We start from the raw sequence: 13,494 nt of genomic DNA, 5'->3' as shown, positions 1-13,494 counted from the left end.
GAGATAATAATACTCACATATAAATGGCTGTAGTTGAAATTACAACTTCTAGTAGATGAGACTGACACAATTGTCAAAGTTTCCGACAACTAACAAAGTAAAAAATCATGTGGCGTATTAACTACGTACAGCAGACAGTATGATGTAGTTAAACGGTAATAAAGTTTGTTTTTTTTAAATCTGTTTTCCGTCTTTCCCTTAGTTGCTCTATTAGTTGCTCTAAATTCGTAGAGGTATGTACCGTCTATGCTGCTAAATGAAGGCAGTCTGTGTGTTGCCATACGCGTTATTTGGAAAGCATCATCAGTGGCTTGAATACATGTTTCTTTTTATACATACAATAAACGTTTTGTGTGATAGATATAATATGCTGATATATAACATTTTGTCTTGTTTTTCTCTTGCTTTTTAGGTGAGAAGCAACTTTTGTAGCACAAGCTTCGTATTGTGAATGTATCGTTTGGTGTTACGATTTCCAGCGCTGTTAACACATGTGTTTGTTCCTGGAGACGGTAATAGTTTGCTTCAAGTAAGAGCAAGATCAGTATTACTTTGCCAGTAAAGATGTATTTTAGGTGGGGCAAAGTTGCGTTAGTCGTACCACAGCCGAAGTCGTCTTCCTGTAATATATTGTGTCACTTTTATATAATGAGACGTCAAGTGGTGTAAAACTGAACCAAATAGCCGTGCGATTAGGCAAAAACAGGTGAACCTACTGCTGGCTGCCATGACAGAAAAAAGATTAGCATCTTAGTTTTCTGAGTGTTTTTATTACATACTTTCGTCCTTTTGTATGCGATTTCAGAGAAGAATATGATGTTCTCGTATTTGTTTAGTATCATATCTATTTTCGTGGTAGTCTGCAATTCATTTAAGCATAATGAAGTTGTAGAAGACTGAGGCAATGCCCGTAATTCTGGTTTGAAATGGCAGATGTCCTACTACCTAAGTCGTACCAGTAGAGAATTCGTTAATCGTGCTTGCACGACTTAGAGTTTATGGAATTACATATCAACCAAAAATTGCTTGTTTCAGCTGACCGTACAATACGCGGAAGCAGGAGGATGTGGACGACTGAAACATCAGAATGGCGAAAACAAATAACGAAGCATGTAGAAAATATAATATACCAAAGCCAACACTATGTTTTCATTTCAAGCGTCTAAATAGAAGATCAAAATTTGAAAGATCTAATTTTATGAGAGCGGAGATGGAAGATGAATTAACACAGCATTTAATTAATTTAGAATTTAGTTCCCTCGGAGTAACTGCTACTGAATTAAGGAAACATCCCCACCTGCTTTCTGAGAAATATGATCTATCGTATCGCTTCAGCAAAGAAAAAAGGTAAGCTGTAAGAAATGATAGCACGGGTTTTTGAAGGATCATCCCACTTCATCCTTGCGAGTTCTGAAGGTAATATCGATGGCACGAATGAATCCGCGTTATCCACAGTTCACAAACCGTCTAAAGTATTTGCGCGAAAAGGCAAACGCCAAGTCGTCGACGCAACCACAAGCCAAGAAAGCGGTCTCACGACGAAATGTGTATGTACAATGAATGCGGCTCGCGAATTCATACCTCTGACTCATTGGTGACTTTAAAGGTGACCTTCACCAAACACAGCATTTGGATGCTCGATAAATGGATGGATAACATCGGAACTATTTACCCAATGGCTGGAACATTTCATACGATATACGAAAGTAGAAAAAAGGGACCAGAAACGAATTTTGCTTTTACTGAATGCACATAGCGCAAACACAAAAAATTTTGATTCAATTCAACTGGCACGTGAGTGTAGTATAATAATGCTATCACTTCCTGCTCACACAACTCATCCTCTACAGCCATTGGACTGATCGTTCTTTAAAACCCTAAAAAGAAGTTACAATGAGACAGCTTCTTCTTGGCTACGTTCAGATCATGGCGGTGTCATAGAACAAACTAACATTGGAGAAATTGTGCGTAATGGATACCGCAGATCCGTTTCTGTGGGCGTATCACTAGACGGTTTGTAAGGCCACAGGCTTGTGGCTCTGCGATAGTAATGTCGTCAAAGAAGAAAACTTTTTAGCTGCTACTGTACATGTTGTTTATAAATCAGACCAACAGTCGGCTGGTGGAACTGAAGCAACGACGCGAAAACCTGGAAGCCCGCCTAACATGGCAACACTACTCAAGGATCTGTCTGGACCTTGTACCATGTCTCAAGAATGTTGACACGAAAGCAATACTATAACGGTTGCCGAAATTATCAGTCAACAAATAAATTCATATTAAACAATTTATCTCCTATCCCGTGCATAAGAACACTTTATAAGAAAAATACGAAGACGTAAACCTGCAGTGGAATTAACACCAAGTCCTTACAGAAGGAAAGTGTAAGTCAAAGAAAAGGGAAATAAAAAAGAAAAATCCTTGCATAAACGTATAAAAAATAGATGGAAACTTTAACAAGACTAAAAAAAGGGACAGAGTGAAGAGTTTGTGTCAAATCTATACGGAAGATGGAAAAAAAGACATAATTCAGTGTATGGAATGTAAAGACTTGAGCTATGCGTTGGAGAGGAAAGTGAAATTAATATATATTTCTGTGATACTTGTTTTCAGTCTAAGTGATCTTCATAAGTTAGTTTAAGCAGCTTAACTTGTTAAGAATTTATATTTTGATTCCCAAATAACTATGCAAATAACGTTACGTTTATAGTTTGTAATTTGTTATTTTGAAGTTTTGTTACATTATTCCATAGATTTATTAAGTCGTCTCAGACTTCGTCTCCAAAGTACGACTTAGGCAAAAGAGGGTACTTATTTGGAAACCAGACGCCTCAATCGTACTGAAGGTACAGATCTGAAAACTCTTTATTTGAAAAGATTTTTCTATTTGTATGGAAGCTGGATAATAACTTAAAAAAAGATTCAGTATACGCAAAACAACTTGATTTTTTTTAAATTACCCTACCAAATACAGTATTTCTCCCTTGAGGGTTACAGCTTGAGTAACCTTACCCTATTACCGTGAAATAATGTTAGTAGTTCTTGACCAAATGTCTTGAATTACATGGCTGCGAACAGGAAACGTACGTCCAAATGGAACGCACGCGTACAGGGTATCTGGTGCATGTCACATCTATGTTCCAAATGTTCAACATCTTTGGATAAACTTTGGTAATCCACTAAACGATAGCACGGTTTCTGCCGTGTTGAGATCTGTGTAGCATTAACGTATTACATTTCTTCACTTTCTCTGCACATACGCCCTACAAACAGTGTTCTGCAGTTGAAATATTTTCAAAACCTAACGGGGCTTAGAGCTGATAACACATCTGAAAATTTAATATATATCGATATCACAGAAATAAACCAAAGTATATTCAAAGAAAATACACATTCATAATATTATTCTAAAATTATTTTTGACTGCGACAACACTTTTCTGAACAACCGTATTCACATAACTAATTACAAGTAAATAGTCTCAGTAACCACTAGTGTCAGTTGGTAATTTACAGCCACCCATCTGAGACGCAATACTCGTAGCGTACAATCTCCCGCTTTCTATTTCCTCCAGTTGATAATGCCGGTCTGTCCTTCTGGCATCCTGCCATTATTCTTTTCGTAACTGAAGAAACGCGTTACGTCCGTAATTTATTGATGATCTTCTACAGTTTCAATTACATTAATCAGCAGTCAGAAAGAGCTTTTTTCGCAATTGATGGGTTCGATTTCATTAATACATTCCTGGAAATTGAAATAAGAACACCGTGAATTCATTGTCCCAGGAAGGGGAAACTTTATTGACACATTCCTGGGGTCAGATACATCACATGATCACACTGACAGAACCACAGGCACATAGACACAGGCAACAGAGCATGCACAATGTCGGCACTAGTACACTGTATATCCACCTTCCGCAGCAATGCAGGCTGCTATTCTCCCATGGAGACGATCGTAGAGATGCTGGATGTAGTCCTGTGGAACGGCTTGCCATGCCATTTCCACCTGGCGCCTCAGTTGGACCAGCGTTCGTGCTGGACGTGCAGACCGCGTGAGACGACGCTTCATCCAGTCCCAAACATGCTCAATGGGGGACAGATCGGGAGATCTTGTTGGCCAGGGTAGTTGACTTACACCTTCTAGAGCACGTTGGGTGGCACGGGATACATGCGGATGTGCATTGTCCGGTTGGAACAGCAAGTTCCCTTGCCGGTCTAGGAATGTTAGAACGATGGGTTCGATGACGGTCTGGATGTACCGTGAACTATTCAGTGTCCCCTCGACGATCACCTGAGGTGTACGGCCAGTGTAGGAGATCGCTCCTCACACCATGATGCCGGATGTTGGCCCTGTGTGCCTCGGTCGTATGCAGTCCTGATTGTGGCGCTCATCTGCACGGTGCCAAACACGCATACGACCATCATTGGCACCAAGGCAGAAGCGACTCTCATCGCTGAAGACGACACGTCTCCATTCGTCCCTCCATTTACGCCTGTCGCGACACCACTGGAGGCGGGCTGCACGATGTTGGGGCGTGAGCGGGAGACGGCTTAACGGTGTGCGGGACCGTAGCCCAGCTTCATGGAGACGGTTGCGAATGGTCCTCGCCGATACCCCAGGAGCAACAGTGTCCCTAATTTGCTGGGAAGTGGCGGTGCGGTCCCCTACGGCACTGCGTAGGATCCTACGGTCTTGGCGTGCATCCGTGCGTCGCTGCGGTCCAGTCCCAGGTCGACGGGCACGTGCACCTTCCGCCGACCACTGGCGACAACATCGATGTACTGTGGAGACCTCACGCCCCACGTGTTGAGCAATTCGGCGGTACGTACACCCGGCCTCCCGCATGCCCACTATACGCCCTCGCTCAAAGTCCGTCAACTGCACATACGGTTCACGTCCACGCTGTCGCGGCATGCTACCAGTGTTAAAGACTGCGATGGAGCTCCGTATGCCACGGCAAACTGGCTGACACTGACGGCGGCGGTGCACAAATGCTGCGCAGCTAGCGCCATTCGACGGCCAACACCGCGGTTCCTGGTGTGTCCACTGTGCCGTGCGTGTGATCATTGCTTGTGCAGCCCTCTCGCTGTGTCCGGAGCAAGTATGGTGGGTCTGACACACCGGTGTCAATGTGTTCTTTTTTCCATTTCCAGGAGTGTATATTAGAAGTAAACGTGACGTGAGTGTTAAAATGTTATAAATATCGTGAAAAAATTGAAGTACATTCGAAGAAAAGGGGAACTCATAAGAAGTTCGAATAATTTATGGTTCAGTTTAACGAATGTTTGAGTAATGAAGATGAAACCAGGAAAAAGTCGAATCTGGAGTATTCGCTGGAAAAATAATTTAAAAGAAAGGTACTGTCTTTTCAGTTATATTCGCATTTCTTTACTAAGGGAAATAGAAAGTAACAATTAAAACTCGAAAGTCCGACATATTTCTTTTGTACCCTACACTGACTAAGCCACTTCAATCAAGACTCGGGAACTCGGTCTTCCGCTTTCTTTCTCCGTATGGCACGTTTTCGTCAAACCAATCTTTCTGCTTTAGGCTTGTAGAAAGCGTGGATGACGCAGTCAAGACTGTCTTTTCGGTGACAAAGACGCCATTTTCAACGCCTCACTGATTTTGAACGAGATCTACATTTACATAGATACTCCGCAAGCCACAGTACGATGCGTGGCTGAGGGTACCCTGTACCACTGCAGGTCATTTCCTTTCCTGTGCTACTCGCAGATAGTGCGAGGGAAAAACGACTGTCTGTATGCCTCCATACGAGCCCTCATTTCTCGTATCTTTTCTTCGTGGTGCTTATGAGCAGTGCATGGTGGCGGCAGTACAACAACTCGGTAGTCAACTTCAAATGTCGGTTCTCTAAATTTTCTCAATACTGTTCCTCGAAAAGAACCCCGCTTTCTCTCTCCAGGGATTCGCATTTGAGTTCCCCAAGCATCCCCATAACAATTACGTGTTGTTACAATCCACCGGTAATAAATCTAGCAGGCCGCCTATGAATTGTTTCGATATCTTCCTTCAGTCCGACCTGGTACGGATCCCAAACACTAGAGCATCTAACAACCCTGCCACAACAAAGGTCAAAAATTAATTATGATTGTAGTGTTGCTCACGCTGCTAAATATTGCATTTTCGGGCAACAACAAAGTTATATTATATGGCAGGTGTCATTAGAGCACAGTTAATAAGCCATTTCATGAAATAATGGATCAACTAGGCAATCATCTTTTCGTGTTTCCCACGCGGGTCTCGTTGTGAGCTCATGGCTCAACCGTCGAAAATCTCGGTGGTGATGATTCCAAGCTCGGATGCAAAGAGGCCTAGGTGTTATTTTGCGATATTCTAAAGTTTTATAGATGTGTTTCATAAACCATTCTTGAAGATTAAACTTTTGCAAGTTACCACAATGGTGATGTAAAAAAGTAATCAGCACTTGGAATTTAAGTTACACTTCTTTTTTATTACTTTTGTTCCACCATCACTTCACAATATAAAACATACTTGAAAATACCTTCCTCACTGTTAAAGTTCACATTTCATAAACTGACTACAATTTGCGTCTTTTCAACATTTTTAGATTTCCAGAAGGCTTTCGACACCGTTCCTCACAAGCGTCTTCTAACCAACTATATGCCTACGGAGTATTGCCTCAGTTATGCGACTGGATTCGTGATTTCCTGTCAGAAAGGTATCAGTTCGTAGTAAGAGACTTAAAGTCATCGAGTAAACCAGATGTAATATCCGGCGTTCCTCAAGGAAGTGTTATAGGCCTTCTATTGTTCCTGATCTATATTAACGACATAGGAGACAATGTGAGTAGCCGTCTTAGATTGTTTGCAGATGATGCTGTCATTTACCGTCTTGTAAAGTCATCTGATCATCAGAACGACTTGCGAAATGATTTAGATGAGATATCTGTATTGTGCGAAAAGTGGTAAATAGCCCTGAATAAGGAAAAGTGTGAAGTTATTCACATGAGTACTAAAAGAAATGAGCTAAATTTCTATTACGCGATAAGTCACACAAATCTGAAGGCTGTGAATTGAACTAAATACTTACGGATTACAATTACAAATAATCTAAACTGGAACGATCACATAGATAATATTGTGGGTAGAGCAAACCAAACACTACGATTCATTGGCAGAACACTTAGACGGTGCAACAGGTCTACTAAAAAGACTGCTTACACCACGCTTGTCCGCCCTATTCTGGAGTATTGCTGTGTGGTGTGGGATCCTCATCAGGTGGGACCGACGGACGACATCGAAAAAGTACAAAGAAGAACAGCTCGTTTTGTATCAACCTGAAACAGATGAGATAGTGTCACAGACATGATATGTGAATTGGAGTGGCAATCATTAAAACAAAGGTGTTTTTCGTTGCGACGGGATCTTCTCATGAAATTTCAATCAACAGTTTTCTCCTCCGATTGTGAAATCACTCTGTTGCACCCACCTACATAGGGAGAAATGATCAGCACGATAAAATAAGCGAAATCAGGGCCCGCACAGAAAAATTTAAGTTCTCGTTTTTCCCGCGTGCAATTCCAGAGTGGAAATGTAGAGAGACAGCTTCAAGGCGGTTCATTGAACCCTCTGCCAGGCACTTTATTGTGAACAGCAGTGTAATCGAGTAGATGAAGTGATGTAGATGTAGACACAACGAAGTGTTATAAATAGGTTACTTCAAGGACAGGTCCGATCCAGATGCTCTGCGGAGCATTTCACAGAATCCAAACCACCGCCATTTGCAACTTCAGTGGTGTCAAGCGAGAGCTCATTGGAGGGCACGATGGAGGTCTACTGTGTTTCCTGATGAAAGTTGATTCTCTCTCCGTGCCAGTTTTGTTTAGAAGGAAGTCAGTTAATGGCCTGCAGCTAACCTGTCTACATGCAAGACACAGTGGTCTTACACCAGAAATTATGGTCTGGGGTGCGATTACGTTCGACAGTAGGAGCAGTTTCGTGATTATCCCACGCAACCTGACTGCAAAATTGTACTTCAGTCTGGCGATTCGATCTGTTGCGCTGTCATTCATGAACAGCATTCCAGAGGGCGTTTTCCAATTGGACAGGCCTCGCCACATATCGCTATTGCAGCCCAATATGTTCTACAGGGTGTCAACATGTTGCAGTGGCCTGCTCGATCATAAGATCTATCTCCAGTCGAGCACATCATCGGAAAACTCCATCATCGTCCACGAACAACACTAACGGTCACAATTTTGAGCGATCAAGCGCAACAGTCACTGAAGTCCTTCCCAACAGCTGAGATCCGGCACCTGTACAACAGACTATATACACTCTTGCATTCAACATCCTGGCGGTGACACCGGAAGTTAATGTACCAGTACTTCACATATCCAATGGCTTATCTAGCGCTTACATTAACCTATGATCTTGTAATCTTAACCACTTAAATATCTCACTCACAAAAACGTATTCCCGAAATTTCTTTACTCTTCGTTAAATAATTTTTGACGTAGCGATTTTTTGTTGTCATTGTAGCTTTATTGGTTGAATGTAACTACCGGTTCCAGGAAATTCTGAGCCTATGTTCTGCTGTACAAGAACAGCAGAGCACGTGGCCACTGCACACTGTGAACGCCGGGCTGCGGCAGCTGACAGCGGCACGTGAAGCCGAGATCATTCGGTATCTGGGTGCAGCGTGCAGCTGTCAGCTGCCCACAGCCTACTGTTCACAGCGTGCAGGGGACACGTGCCCCACGGTTCTTGTGCACCTGAAGATAGGCTCAGAATTTCCCGAAACCGGACATGATTTTCAGCCAATAAAGCTATTTACAGCTGAATCTGTTGATTATCTGAGTCCGTCACGAAGCTCAGTTGTATCTGTCGTCCTATCCAAATCATATTTCTGTTTACCAAGGATTTTCATTAATCTAGCTTAGAACTGGCAAGAATCGACTGCATATAGAATGAAGAGTTAGTGACAAAGTTGCTAAAGAAAAAAGCCGATTTTGGCATTCCATCATTGTTCTAAGAGTCAATTAATTACGATATTCTTTATAGTAAATAATTTCTTATAGTCTCTTGACAAAGAAACGACTGCACATAAAGCCAATTTTTTTCTGAATTCGTAGTCCCATGAAACTGATGGTAGCAATAAATTTTGCAAGAAAAGGAAAAAATTATCAGTATGTCTACGGTACTGTTCGGGATTCTTTTGTATGGTATGTGTTGACTGAAAACTAGAGCTAAGACAACCAAAATTCGGTAACTTACTTCTTAATTTTTTGAATGGACTATTATCCGATTAGAAACATCCGAATGAGTAATTTGATCGCAAGATTTGTTTGCCTCAGCCAAAGAGAAATGTGCAACTCAGTTATCAGTTTTTATATGTTGCATAACACTGTATTTTTGCGTAAGGCAACCGGCTCATCGCAAAATGTCATCTTCCATCATCAGTGCCTGTGGCATTATTTCTAACAAATTTTCACAAATACTTCAAGATGTTGCAAAACGGCATACAGTATTAGCACATGACGCTGCAACGTCTACGAGTTGCATACACTTCAACTAGGCATTTTGTTTCCTTTGTATATCTGATATACGAGAGAGCAAAAAGTGAATGTACTAGTTGTCGAAGGCGGGTCTCTGGTAGTATCTGTTTTTACCACGACCCAAGGGTTATTTTCTTTCAGAAGGCTTCAGTCAATAGGCTATCACAATAAAGGCCACATTTTTAACTTCCGTCACGGTGATGAGCAAACTAATATCATGACTAACAAGTTTTTTTGTTAACAGAACAACTATCATAACTTCCTGCTATCGATCACAGATAATGATCTGACTTCAGAATGAAAAATACAGCCTCGATCTATAGTGGTACTATTGTCTGTGATCATTCTGACGCACTTTGTTTATATTTTGTGACAACCTCTGACATGACTTCTTGACAAACTTCTGCTGTTCAGGCAATCACAGCTAAGAATTAAAATGAGGCAGCCAGACCAGAATACATTTGCAAAAAATAAGTTCAATAAATTTAAAAGATCCAATTAGCGGTGTTGTGATTTTCAACCCCTGCCCCGTCTCCATCCAATCTCAATGTAGTATTAGAATGAGTCAGCTCAGACAGAATATAGTCTAACTGAATATACAAAATAAATTAGTAAAATCCAGTTATCCTAATTGTATTTTGTAAGTCTCCCCTCCCCTCCACCTAGTCACAGAGTAGTTTCAAAATTTCGTGTAAAAATATCGTAACACATGCAGAAAAAGTAATGTGTAACTTTCACGGCTGTTAGCAACTTGCCTGAGTAAAGAATACTTGCATTTTTATCGAATCGGTGATACATGGGAGACTAAAAGATAAACTTCTTATCAAATGTAAGAGAACGATTATAATCCTTACCCTCCATCAACAGTGGAAAACCAAAGAATTTAATCTGGAAACATTTAATTTGAGGCTGTAGGGTGATTTACACCAAGTGTAGACCTAATTAGGTACATAATTGCAATAATTTCTACTGCTTATTCCCTTGTGTTCTTGTCTGCCTAGTATATGATTTACGTAATATGTATTGTCTCCAGTTATAAGTCTGGTCAGGTCAGTTTTACATCGATCTTTTAGACATAACCTGTAATGTCAACTGTTACCTTAGAATGTTTTTAGTAAGTAGTTAGGCATGAAAAGCTCATTGTAACACTTACTTCAAAATTCACAATCGTGTTTTGGGCACTAATTTGATAGATATGTATGTATATGGAAAATACTTGTGATACTTGACGTAAACATTGCATATCCAGACATTTTAGACTTAAAAAAACACTGTGACACTTGACAAGGATCGTAGATGTGGAAATTAATTAATTTTTAGCTCTGATATGTCTTAAATCAAGCATTTTCTTTGTTATTTAACCTGATCTGATTAGGGCCATCAGGCTGTCTCTTACATCTGACCAGTGTTTCACACATACAGTATGCCCAGCATTTTCACATCATAGTTGCCTAAAAATAAATAAATTAGTATTGTAAATAATATTAAAATGATTTGAGTGTCTGTCTTGACAATTTGAGTAAATAATACTAAATTTGGACTAATAAAGTTAATGCTGGCAGTACTTTTAATACTGCTTTTGTGTCGAAAACTGACATTCAGAGCCCGTTGCTGTGTACAAAATGTAGACTGACTCTTACAGAGAAGGTAACAGCAACTAGCCACTTTCTACAATGCAATTTATTTAAAACCGCAAAAGGGGTCTTAACGTGAACTAGCCGTCTGAAGATGAACCTGTTGGTTAGGTATGTAAGAGTCAGCCTATACTTTTACTACTACTGCAGCCACCACTAATAATAATAATAACGATAACAATAACAATGATAGTGGAAGATACAAAAATAACTTATAGGCGTAGAAAATAGGTGTTTCCTAACATAGCGTGTTCAGGGAGAAAGGAAATTTAAGGAGAGTGCTGCAGTTAAGAATGCTAGGAAATTAGGAAGACCTGGTTGGCAAAAAGGATGCACAAGGTTAACGGCTGCGTAAATAAACAATGGTAAATAGTTATTGTTGCTTTACCAGATATGGCATTAACTGGCTTCTGAAGCTTGAGGGGTTATTCAGTTCTCTAATACAATGCGGAAGGTTGTTGCAGACCCGGGATTTCGAGAAAGTGATTGAACGGTCTGGGACAGCAATGATTTTGGTGTTATGGGGACGGGTGTTACTGCCATGCTCTTCAGACAAGAACATTAATGTCGAGGTGAGACATGAGGGATGCACATCTAACTATGAATGCCGTCATCTGTTCGTAATATCAAGCGGCTTGGGCTCAAAGTAGAAGTTCATTTTATTTCGCCTTGATGGAGTTTTGCGAAATATTATTTAAAGTAAAATTCTATTCGATGATAGTTATATTTGAGAAGCAACGATGGTTTTTAACTGTATATGTAGTTCTCTCACATTTCATAAGAAGATTACGTGCCTATTTACCAAGCCCCATGTGCATACGCGTGAACATAGCATTGGGGTACCTTACAGTTCGCAATAATGTTTTAGACACTAATTTGACGCAAGCAACGTACTTTTCTTAGACGTGGAAGGAACATTATGATACTTTACAAGCATCATAGAAGCGCAAAATAATCAATTTGAGGGAGTCACTACACTGTTTAGCGGACTTTGGTATCAGACGAGTTCTTGACATGGTAATAACATTGTTTATTCTTGTCAACAACTCCATATTAAGCTACAGTGCCTATGTGTGTTTTGAAATGTATCATGCATATGCTATTACTGCCTATTGGGTGTGAGATTTGTCAGAACAACCAAAAGTACTTTGTCAGTGTGTTAATATTTTCGTTATGTCCCACGCATCACCGACTCGAAAAAAAAGGAATTGTTTCTTTTCTCAGACGAGTTCAAACTTGCAACAAACTTGCAAAATAATGTGTAGTCGTGTGTGTGTGTGTGTGTGTGTGTGTTTGCACACTCTATTCAGAGGCAAATATGTTTGACCTTAGCGTTGTGAAGGTTACATAATTTTTTCCTACGTACCTGGCGATATTTTTACACATAATTTTCAAACCACCCTGTGATTGGCTGGATAGGAGGGGAGGGGAGAAGGGTACAATGCACAGGTAGGCTAGTTGGTTTTTTACCACATATTTTATTAATTTATTGAAACTACATACTAGTTGGCTTGCCTTTTTCAATACTTACCTGTGTTTAGCTGGAGGGGAGGGGCTCGTCACGAGATGACGTCATAGGGGCGTAGCATTGTCACAAAATGTAAACAAAGTACACCAGAGAGCCCATAGACAGAACTACTTATCGTACGGCGGATTTAAATGAGGTAGATAACGTTCGCCAAGTTTATATGAACCAGTCAGAGTCTCACCTAATGTACCGTGACTTATTTGTCCATATGAAATTATCCTGATGCTCCGCAAACCAATGAACCTACTGATTGCGCTTTTCTAAGCGAACAGCAGCAACATTAGTCGTTTGCAAGACTTGAACGAAATAACTGTGGGCTAGACTGAGCCATTTGCCATAGAGTTCGGCAATGAATAGAAAGTGATTTCAATGCTTCCGCTCATTTCACAATAATTTCGCTAAAACTGGACCAGGCCATGAGTAATGCACATTCAGATTCCTTCCGTTTTTTCCGGTAATGTATTTTGACAAACAATACCGCAATAATATCTAGATGTTGTGCCAGTACTTATGTACTTGCGCTACATAGCGTATCATACTAGGAGAGCTCTCCCAGATGGGTATCTCCGCTGCGCAACAAAATTATAGGATCACTTTTTCGAAACCCCGTAATTTTCTTCCAGTTGTGATGCATAAGTTTGAAATTTTGCGCAAAGGTTCCTACAGCCATCCTCTGTAATGGTGCAAAAGTGCAGCGCCGCCCTCGGGCCTGACGGCGCTTCACACAGCAAGGATTGGGCACATGCGAAGAGAAGGCCACTGTTCCGAAGTTTATACGAACTGTAAGG

Source organism: Schistocerca gregaria, chromosome X (assembly GCF_023897955.1).
Source record: "Schistocerca gregaria isolate iqSchGreg1 chromosome X, iqSchGreg1.2, whole genome shotgun sequence".
NCBI lineage: Eukaryota > Metazoa > Arthropoda > Insecta > Orthoptera > Acrididae > Schistocerca > Schistocerca gregaria.
Note: the sequence above shows the minus strand (reverse complement) of the source record.